Source organism: Phascolarctos cinereus, unplaced genomic scaffold, assembly GCF_003287225.1.
Source record: "Phascolarctos cinereus isolate Bilbo 61053 unplaced genomic scaffold, phaCin_HiC Scaffold_1;HRSCAF=81, whole genome shotgun sequence".
NCBI lineage: Eukaryota > Metazoa > Chordata > Mammalia > Diprotodontia > Phascolarctidae > Phascolarctos > Phascolarctos cinereus.
In genome coordinates this window covers 4,224,501-4,236,402 of record NW_027555514.1, presented here as the reverse complement: position 1 = coordinate 4,236,402, position 11,902 = coordinate 4,224,501, and positions in this window count along the sequence as shown.

The following is an 11,902-nucleotide window of genomic DNA, read 5'->3' as shown; positions in this document are numbered from 1 at the left end:
TATGTTTGGTTAGCAGTGAGCATAAGGTATCTACTTATCTGTTGTTGAAATGGGATCTAAGGAATAGAGTTTTGCACAGCTTAGATGCCCTCATCATGGAAGGAAACATTTGCTGAATGAAAGAATTTCAGGGGCTTTGGGTCTCATCTTTTGCTCCCTCTCTTGGCCCCTTATCCCTTCTACTGGCTCCTCTTGGAGATGGGCTTTCCTTAGTGCATGTGCTCAATCTAGGAGAGAGAGAGAGAGAGAGAGAGAGAGAGAGAGAGAGAGAGAGAGGGAGAGAGAGTGAGCAAGCCTTATGGAGTAGACCATTGGGCAACAGAGTCAATGGTTTTTCTTTTGTAGGCTTGTTTTGTCTTACCTTTTGTTCCTTGTGTTGCATTTAAAGGAGGAACTTCTGGACAAGCATGCTTGTGAGCCCTTGGCCACAGCCAGACAGGTCCCAGGCTAATGCTGCTGTCACTGATGCCATACTTTGCTGAAAGAACAAAGTCCCCAATTCTGAATTTTTCATTCAAGGCTCTCAATCTTCATGAACATTTGCTCTCACCTGATTTTCCATTCCTTTCCTCTGTGAATCTTTTCTTTGTCCCAGGCAATGCTTTCTGTGTAGCTAGAATGAACTTTGGGTGTTCTCACCTCCTTGCTTTTTCATGTGTGATTCCTCCTGTCTGAGATGCCCTCTCTGACCTCTACTGATCTGAATCTTTCCATTCTTTCCATTTAGGCAGAATATAGTTCATTCATTCATTCAATAAACACTTACAAACTCCTACTTTATTTCAGGGGTTGTGCCCAGTGCTGGGAATTAAACAAAACCAAACAAATAAACCAAAGAGGCCCCAATCCTAAGGAGCTTTCATTGTACTTGTGCAAAAGGAAAGCAGCCTCAGCGTGAGGAGAGACCTGGGCTTGACTACAGCTTCTGTCACTTTGCAGCCATGTGATCCTGGGCAATCATTTAGCCTTTCTGAGCCTCAGTTTCTTCATTTGTAAAATGGGGCCATTAGAGCTTGCTCGATCTACTCACACAATTGTACTTTTTACATCTTAAAGTGTTCCAGAAATGACAGAGATTATTCTTATTATAGATTTGGAGAAGGTCACTGAACCATCTACTCCATTTGGCATTTGGACCACAGGTCAACAACAAGCATTTATTAAGTGCTCACTGTGTGCCAGGCAGCATGCTGAGCCTTGTACTAAACCCTGTGAAAACAAAGAGAAACAAGAAGTACAGTCTCTGCTTTCAACAAGCCTGCCTTCTAATGGGGAAGGGAAATGCTTGGAAAGGAGTTCCAAGGGGATTGGGCTGGGGAGGTACACCCTGGCAAGGGATGTTGAAGCAAGGTGTCTGGAGAGGAAGCAGACCCCAAGAGTAGCAATCCAGCCTCACTTGAAGCCTTGCCATACGTGGAAAGCCTCAGCCTCCCCTGGAGGCCTACCTCCTTTCTGGACAGCTCCAATTGGTAGACGTTACGCTTATCTTGAGTTGAAATCTGTCTTTCTGCAACTTCTTCCCATTGCTTCTAGTCTAAGGCCAAGCAAAACCAATCTAAGCTCCCTACCATGGGATGAGCCTCCAGATACATGAAGGCTGTTATATCTTCTTGACTCCTTTCTTCTCCAGGCTAAACACCCCTAGATGCTTCCACTGTGCCTCCCGTGTTATGGACTCAAGGCCATTTGCCATCCTGGTCACTCTCCCTTGGACATTTTGCAATTCTCAAAGTCTTTTGTAAAACACAGTACCCTGAATTTAACACAGTTCTCCAAATGGGGCCAGAACAGGGCAGAACACGGAAGAGTATTTACCAGCTCATTCCTGGAACCAATGCTCCCTTAGTGTAACCAAAGGCAGTATTAGCTTTTCAAGATGTTATTGCATGCTGTTGAGCCTGTTTTCTACTAAGACCCTCAGTTCTTTTTCTAATTCTGGACTAGCCATGCTTCCCCCATCTTGTTGATCAATGATCATTAATGAGGACCCCAACTTTGCAGGACTTCTCCAGTAGAGGGCCCCATGAGCCTTATTTAACAACTCAGTCCAATACTCGGGTAGAGTCATAAGCTGGTTACTACATCGTCAGATGGCTCCAAGTTGGCAGCAATAGCTAATGGACTAAATGACAGAGTCAGGTTCCAACCAGGAATCTTAGGCTAGAGGTGAGCCTGGATTAAATAAGCTGAAATAAGGTGGAGATAAAGGGAGTCTTACGCTGGAGTTCTAGCTTGAAACCAATGGCATGCTTCTTACTTTGTATCTCCCCCATACATCCACACACACACACACACACACACACACACACACACACACGCACACACACGCACACACACATCTATTTGTGAAATGAAATATTTTATGTTATCTATAATGTAATATATAGGTATATGTTATATATGAATTACATATAAGTATATATATGTTATATATACAATATAGGAAACACATAGTACATATAACTATACATTGTATTATATATAACATAGTATTTCCTTTATATATTATATACATCATATAGTATTTCATTTCACAAATCCCCATTAAAAAAGATGGATTAAGATATTTTAGAATTACTCTGAATCCAAGAAGACCTGTGTGCTTACTCCCTTTGTCAAAGATTAATTTTCTATAGATTAGATGTTGATTCAAGCCTTTGTATCTTCACAAGGTTGTACATGACGTCTTTGGCCTTAACATACTCACTGCTCTTTGGACCAGACATCCTGGTACTCCCATTGAGAGGCATCATGGGTGCTGAAGAACAGAGAAGTGAAAAACCTTGTTATCTCCAATGCAATAGAACTCCCTGGCAAGTGATAAATCTGGAGAAGGCAGGGAAGTGAGCATATGAGCCTGGCTCTGGTGGACTGTCTAGCTACAAGTGGCTTCTATGTCTTGAGCTTCTGCCTTTTGGCAAAGAAAGGAGAGCAGCTCAAAGAATCTGCATGGGATGCTAAGGTAGCCTTTGCCGGTTACCATCTGCTGAAGCCTGACGTTTGTTTCATTTGTATGAAAAGTGGCATCAAAGACAGAAGCATGGCTTGGATTCTGTGAGAGTGGCATGAACTGGCTGGGCATCGTTTCATGAGTATCAGGCCAGCTGCTCCTGACTCATTGATTGCGTCTGTTTCATGATGAGCTTATGCTATACCACTCGGCTATCCTTACCATGAGAGTTTCAATTAAGGAGAATCAAAAGGATCCCTATGTCCTGGATATAATCTGAAGGGCTCAGAGGACTCTCTAGCTGCATACAGATGAGGGGAGATGGATAGTTTCTCTCTACAAATAAACTGCAAGCTTTCAGAGGAAATGTGCTCTCAGACTTAGGGACCTGGCCCAAGCATTTGTCACTCTGCAAATGCTGTCATTTGTAAATTAAACCCTTAATTTGTTTTTGACCCTCAGGAAAGTTTACTGTAGGAATTCCAGTAAGAAGCAGGCACACATTGGTGAGACTGGGAACATGCATAGGGAGGGCTTGGGTTGCCCAGAAATGCTAACTCAGCACAGGGATCTCAGAGTCTCTCAGAGCTCGGCCTACTAGAGCCAGGATGTGCTTGTGTGGATGGGAATCTCACCCTGGCTCCTCAGGGATGGTCTCTGAAGGTCAGGAGGTATCTTGAAGTTAACTAGTGGCAGAGTAGAGATTTACCTGAAAATGAGAGCTCCTCCAGATTGTCAGAGAAAGCACATTGAGTCTGGGGTGAGAACAGTAAGGTTTGAATCGCTGCTCTCTCACCTACTAGCAATATGACCTCTGGTAATAGATTTAACTCCTGGGGATTTCACATTACTCACCCACAAAATGAGGGCTTTGGTCTCTGAGGCTCATGTAAGTTTTAAATCCATCATGAACCTATGAGCCTAGGGTGCGCAGTGGTATGTTTGTCTCAATCTAAATCTATGTCTCAGGCTCAAGAAATTTGAGTTCTAGAAGAAGCATTGTTTTGGCCAGATGTTTCCTGAGAATAGCAGCTTTGCCTTTTGGTATCAATGTCATAGAGCATCATGGGAAATCACCTGCCTGCAGCTCAGCAAGACCTCTGCTCGTGGGAATAATGAGGGCAAGGAATAGCTGCTTCAAGCTTGCCCTCAACCCTGCAATGTTTAAGCAACATATTTAGAATCAGTCAATCGATCAACAATGACTGGGGATACAAAAATAAAATCAAACAATGCCTGCCCTCAAGAGACAGCATGTATTGTGTGTGTGTGTACATATATATATGTGTATACATAATAGATATAGATAGATACATGTAGATCTACCTATCTAATTTATTTACATACACACATATGTATAGACACAAAAAACTGATTTTTTTTTTAAAGAGGGAAGGCCTTAACAGCTGGGTACAGCAGCAAAGACCTCAAATAATGACAGGCAATTTTTATGGCCTGCTTCCCAGTGCATGGTAGAGGTTGGCTCCTGTTCCCTTCCCCCTCTCTGCTTCTTTGTGGACCTCCCTCCAGTCTGTGCTGGGGCATTGCTCTGCTTCTCCACTCAGATACAGTCCTTGAAAGCTCCCAGCTTTGGCAGCTGCTGTCATGTGATGGGTGGAGGGTACACGTAGCTGTAATGTCTTAGCAGTCTATCCTGTTCTTCTCCTTTGGGACTCTCCCAGACTCTTGAATAAAGACAGAAGGGGCTACCAATGAGCAATTCCTCAGGATGGATTAACTTTTAATATCCATGCTAATGTGCAGGGCTCTGAGAGGCTGCTTTAGAGGGGAAGAGTAGGGAATAGAGCCTACACATAAGGGCCTGGGCAGCTCTTGGGAAGAGGAGGCTTCTCCTGGGAGCTCTTTGTTTGATCGTCTTTCCATTGGGTTAAGGCCCTTGCTCTCTGCTCCTCTGAAGCTTCCTTGCAATGTACCCTGCAGAGCACAGAGTACATTTATTTCAATGACCCTGAAGAGTGAAAACTCTGAGGATCAGCAAGGTCTTACCCGAAGAAAGGGCAGATAATTCAGCTTTCTTGCACCCTGGTTTATTCAAATTGCAGACAAAATATGGACCATTCTTTAAAGTAATTAAAATTTATGGGGAACTATTTACAAAGACAGAGAGTCAGAAAGTAACTTTTCAAATTAGAAGCTGTTGGCCAATTTATCCAGGCCTGGAGAAAAGTTGAGCAAAAAAGCCTTCTGGATTGGGCCATTCTTGACTCCATGTGGAAATCTTGCAAAGATAACTCCAGGTTTGGGTGGCACAGATGCTCTTATGCAGCTGGTATTGTCCCTGAAAGAGATTCCAAAGGGCAAGCTTTCCCAAATGCCATGAGTAATGGTGGTAATAACTTTGCTAGTTGGCATCAGCCACTGAAGAAGTGTAAGAGTGGCACTAGGTGGTGATGGTATTGATGATGATGAAATAGTCTGTTTTTGTTGTGCGTTAAAGAATGCAAAACAGTGATTTTCTTTGGTAGGTCCATGTAATTCAGGGATGTGTCCATGGTCTGGTCTGGAGATCCTCAGCTCCTGCCATAGACTGGTCTAGAACACAGGAGCTTGAATTCAAGTATGTACTGATGAGAGATATTTGAGGTGACCCAACCTTTCAAGGAATTTGGGTTGGTCTGCTATAGATTCAGTGGTGTTCCTCAGACTGGCACAGCCTTCCTAAGACGTGGCGCTTGGCCTGGTGGTGTCTGCCAGGCCTCCGTGCCAGCTGACATGGCTGACATGACACCCTCTTGCCTTGTTCCTCCTTCACAGAAAGATCTAAATCTTGCTCCCAAGAAAGCACTCGCCTCACAGGCTGCTGAGGGGATCCAGTGTGATAATGAATAGAAGGAGTTCTTCAAAGCTTAGCATGCTCTAGAGATATGAGCAAAGCTTGTTAAAACAATCAGAACCAAACATGGCTTCTTCTCTCCTGGGAAGTTGGTAGCTGCCAGCTCTCAGTGCTCCTGAAAACAAGGGATGGCAATCAAAAACAACAACTGAAGAAGGAAGAAGGATTCTTGTTTTAGAAAACAGAATTGTTACAGAAGAGTTTCCGGTGAATTCTCCCACAGCCGAGCATGTATCCATCCATAATCCACTGGAGCTGATGATGATGTTACCAGTGGTCCCAAGCTTCATATGGGCTCTAGGCAGCAGGAGCTGCTCTGAGATGCAACAAGCCTGGCCTCCCTCAAACTTCCACCCTGGTGAGAGGAATGGCGTGGCATGAAAGCAGAAGCTTCCCTCCACCCAATTGCCAGATATTCTGTGGTTCTGGAGAGTTCCCTACTTGCTTTTATCTGGGAGTCAGTGCAGGGGAGGGGAGCCCCTGAAGACATGGGAGTGGGGATGGGGACCTTCAATTCTGTGTGAGTCTGTCTGGGATTTCTGCCAGAAACAGTGACTCTGACTGCCCAAAGCAGCCCGCTGGGGGCATATAGAGTGATCACCTCTCTCCCCCCTCTGGCTGGCCACAGATTTGTCACCTTTATAACTGTTGCAATCTGTATTTATGTGGGCTCCTTGGTTTTACTTTCCACTCTGTAATGTCTCTACTCTATAGAGCTGTAAAACAAGACTCCACTATATTAGCTGGTAATTTTTATTTTCCAGCAGTGGATGCCATTGGGAGCAACCTGATGGGCTCTGGGTAGCTCCAGCTTATAGCCTTGCAAATACTTACTTAGAATTCTCCCCTGGGGCAGTTTACAGGCATGCTTTTTTTTTTGTCCTGATGTCTCATATTTCTTCCTTTCCAGGTGACAATTTTGTCATATTCCAATGGTGAGCTGGTATGGGGAGGGGGAAAGGTGGTGGGCTAACTGCTTCAGGATTCAACACCATATTGGGTTCTGTGACTACACCAAGTGTGTAAATTAAATTTTCTTGTAAACTGAGGAATCCAAGGCTAGGGAAAGGTCAGGTAGATTTTTGGAGGTCTCCTGGAATATTTTTCCATTTAGCAGCTTCCTTGAATTATTGGGAAGGCTTTTATGGGGCATGTCGGTCAAAGGGATGACTCCAGTCTCATGGAATATAACCAGAGAAACAGCTTAGGAGCCAAGGTAATGAGGTTTCCTTTTCTGGCTCTGGACAGTGTGTCTCTATGATTCATCCAGGATCATGGCTTAAAATGAGAGCATTAGGAGAAGGGTAAACCTTTTGGTGCAGCCCTTGAATACTGAACAGGCAGTCAAACCCTGTCTATGTCATAAAAAGAATAGCAGACATTTCTATCGTACTTCAAGGTTTGCAAGGCATTTTAGATATACCATCTCATCTGAATCCCATAAGAATCTTAGAAGGTAGGGGTTATATGATCCACATTGTACAGATAAATGAACTGAGGTCAGAGAGTTTAAATACCTTTCCCAGGGTCACACGGCAAGTAAGTGTCTGAGGAACGATTCTCTAGAAAAGTTCCTTAGACATACCTAATTTATAAACAAGGGATTTGCCTGAACCATGGAAAAATGTAACCACTGCACTAGTGAATATTGGATGCTTTGTTTTCTTCTTTTTTCCTCACTTAACAGTATTTTTCCCAATTACATGTAAAGATAATTTTGAACATTTTTTTTAAGATTTTGAGTTCCAAATTTTTCTCCCTCCCCAATACAGCAAGCAATGTAATATAGGTTATACATGTACACTCACGTTAAACATATTTCCACATTAGTCATGTTGTGAAAGAAGAACTGGAACAAAAGGGAAAAACCACAAGAAAAAACCCCCCAAACCAAAAAGAAAGTGAAAATAGCATGTTTCTATCTGCATTCAGACTCCACAGTTCTTTCTCTGGATGTGGATAGCATTTTCCTTTTTTTTTTGGCTAGGCAATAGGGTTAAGTGACTTGCCCACAGTCACACAGCTAGTAAATGTTACATGTCTGAGGCCGGATTTGAACTCAGGTCCTTCTGAATCCAGGGCCGGTGCTCTATCCACTGCGCCACGTAGCTGCCCCGATAGCATTTTCTATCATGAGTCTTTTGGAATTGTGTTGGGTCATTGTATTGCTGAGAAAAGCAAAGTTTGTCATAGTCGATCGTCACACAGTGTTGTTGTTACTGTGTATAACGTTCTCCCTTCACTCAGCATCAGTTCATATAAGTCCAGGTTTTTATTAAATCTGCCTGCTCATCATTTCTTATAACACAATAGTTTTCCATCACAATCGCATTCCACAACTTGTTCAGCCATTCACCAATTTATGAGCATCCCCTCAAATTCCAATTCTTTGCCACCACAAAAGAGCTGCTACAAATATTTTTGTACATGTGGGTCCTTTTCCCTTTTTTATGATGTCTTTGAGATACAGATCTAGTAGTGGTGTTGCTGGATCAAAGGGTGTGCCCAGTTTTATAACCCTCTTTGTTTTCTTCTATAAAGAACTTTTGGAAGATCCTAAAAGTCCATATGTATAATTATGTTTCCTTGGTTAGCCTAGTGGTTCAACCCAACAATGCCATGCATATAGTAGGTGCTTAATAAATGCTATTGATTTGAATGGAATTATGTCACAAAGTCAGTGACAGCCATGTCCTTGGCAGTTCCTCCTTGGTGTGTCACTCTTCTCTCACATATATCTAGGCAAGAGGTCCCAGGACCCAGATGTTACTGGTTGTAGGACCTTGACAGCACTGATTTTAACTCTGTATTTCTAAGAAATTATTTTTTTCCAGTTCTTAAGAAAGAAAAGTCAGTTGACACCTAGTGACAAAGAAAAAAAGGCGACAAAAACCACAGGCTTAAGCCTCCTCATCCCAAATCTCCTTAGCTCCAATTTCTGAATCTTCTTAAACTTTGATGGTGGGCCATGCATGAAGGATAATGTGCCTTGCTGTTTGGGAGACAGACCCTGATCTCAGTGGTAATCACCTTGGATTGCCTCCAAACAGTGTACTGGCTTCTGTGTGGGCTCTGGGAGCAAGGACTGCTTAGGCTGATCTCCTTGGGAACAGGGGGATTTGGGGACTAGCCAGTGAAGGAATGCAGCCTTTTCTCCATAGCACTCCTATTGGCCATATGTTTTACAGTTTTCTAGCTTTCAGAAAAGAATCAATGGCCAAAGGTTAAGTTTTTAAGCAATCTTGTTACACTGCATGGTTAGAAGACAGTATCCCGGTAGGAAGAGGCCTTTTCTTCTCTTCAGCTCATAGTAGGACAAGCCCAGAGAGAGGCTGAGCATTTGGCTGCTGGCTTGGAGTATGAACCCTTTTCTAGGCACGTGGAGGAAGCAGCCTTTCTGAAGCTCTGCCAAATGTCCAGGGAGTTGACTGACCTTGCCGTATAGAGGCAGCAGGTCCCTCGTGAATACCACGTCTCTTGTAATCATGAAAAGTGTTGATGTAGATTGAAAAAACAATTCATTTCATTATTATCATTGCTGACACACTATGTGAATTCTTTCACTCCACAGGTCCTGTGATACTTCCTCACAGCATGGAGGTGAACCTGGGTTTTGTCAGTGGAGGACAAGCCTGGGAAAGTCTTGCTTAGCAAACTGGGCCTAAAGACTGATGAGAAGTTTGAGGTCCAGGGACTGGCCTGGTTGTGCTCAGAGAGGCTCACGACCAGAAAGCTGGCCACTGTGGGTGATAGAATTTTTGACTATGAAATTCATGAAGACCACCTACAAGGGCATATAGAAGATGTAATCTGCAACTCATTCAATCAACAAGCATTTATTAAGAGCTTACTGTGTGCCAGGCACATGGTGTGAAATGATGACAATAAAAAGAGAAAATAACAAACAACCCCTGTCATCTGGGAGCTCAAATTCTAATGCGTAAATAACAAGATGCACATGCACAGAAGCGTTACCATTGGTTTTGCTGCTCTACCCTAAAAACCAGGGGACTATTCCATCTGACTTGAAGCTGAATCCTTCCATGTGTGTTGTGTCCCCCCATTAAAAGGGGAGCTCCCAGAGAGCTGGGATTGCCTGACATTTTTATCCACATTCCCAGTGCTTTGGACAGTAGCTTGTACACAGTAAGCACTTTATAAATGCTGCATTTCATTCATTCGTTCATCCATACCATCCACCCATACAAAATACATACAGAGCAGAGGAGAGGTAATTTGAGAGCTGGGCTCCCATATCTTTGGAGGGCTTTGCTGCTTATCCTTCATTCAAAAAGAGGCCCAATGACAACAGGAGGATGATGTGTAGACTTGCACTGAGGCAGAGCTATGCAGTTACCATTCTCACATTCTCCTCCAGAATCATTGGGGTCCAGTGGCAACACACAGGTCAGGACAACTGGCAATGGCCCCAGATGCAGTGGGAGGCCTTGGTCTTTCCCAGGTCTCAGTTTCCTTGAGGCAGCACCCAATCAGTAGTTTAAGGTTAGGGAAGAATTGGGGCAAAAGATGGCCTCGTTTGCCTTCACAAAAGAATCAGTCTGGGAGGGGAAGACCCTCAGGGTTTCTGGCCTGAGCAGAAACAATTGCTATTTACACTCACTCCCAGCCATCAAAACCCAAACAAGGAGTGAGTGAGGCTAGAGCTGGGACCTATTATTGGCCAATCAGTGAGAGCCAGAAGGATTTGGGTTGGAAGGCTTTAAAGGAAAGAATCAATAGCTTCTTTGTTAGGTATGCTGGAGAGGGGATTCCCTTCAGATGTGAGTTGGACTAGGAGCATATTCAAGTCCCTTAGGACTCTGAAAAATCCATATTTCTTGGAAAATGTGATGGATAAATAGGTACTGGGGAGAAAAGGTTTTCCTCATTAAATCTCCAGGAGCAATGGTAGCTTCACAAACAAGACATATCATGTTTAAGGTCACCAAATATGAGCTATAAAATAAAATATATAGGAATCTACTAGTCTTCCATGTCTATAAGGGCAGGAGAGATTGTTTCCTACCTGTACTTGGTGTTTCCCCCAGCACTGAGCTAAGCACGGTGCTCTCTCCATAGCAGGTGCTTAAAGTGTCTTTGTTGAATTGCGTTGGGTATTGAGTTGTGGTAATGCTCCACTGATTTTGGCCATCCCACATGGAGCTTGTTGGAGACAGCACAACAGGGACACCTCTTAGAGCAAATATTGAACCTTTCTGTAACTTTGATGCTTAGGTGATTCTGTGACCTCACCGGTGTGGGGATTCCCTTTAAGAGGACAGACTATGAGCCGTCTACTCCTACCCACCCTGTGTTTCATGTGGTATTTCTTTTCATTTGGAAAATAAGAGAAACTTGAAAGAGACAAGGAAATAATGAGTGATGAATTCCTCAGGCCCCCATATCCTTCATCACTCATATGCTTTATAATGATCACCTTTGAGGTTAATCAGCTGATGAATAGACAGAAACGCAGGATCATAGATTTAAATCAGGAAAAGACTGTGGAAAGTCATTGAACTCAAATATCTCATTTAACAGACAAGAAAACTGAGGCACAGAGAGTTTAAGTAATTTGCTCAGGGTCACAGAGATCATATTTATCTGAAGCAAGTTTTGAACACAGATATTCCTAATTCTAAATGCAGCACTCTACCCACAGTGCCAATTTGCCACTCCAACAGAGTTAGTTGCATCTTTTGACAATAATGATATTTCACATTTACTAATCATAGCACTAACTTTCATCATTCATTTTCCCAAGGATTTTATGGATCCTCTAACTCTAAGCCCAGTGTTAATTCTAGTGGTCTCCAGTGCATAGGATGAGCCAGATGTCCAGTAGCTAGACCCACCAGGATGACTTCAGAGTTCCGAGTGCTATTGATTACGGAAGTCTGTGAGAGGGTGTTCATAGTGTTATTGATCTAGTCTTTGGGGAAAGACCAGCTTGGAAACATTTTTCAGTTAACTGGATAAATTACCATCTCAAGTCAAAACAGGGGCCACATTTAGTGAATTGTCTCCTCTGTGTTTAAAGACCATGTGAAAAATAAGCCAAAGCATATATGGGCAAGGAAGGCAATTCTTCACATCAG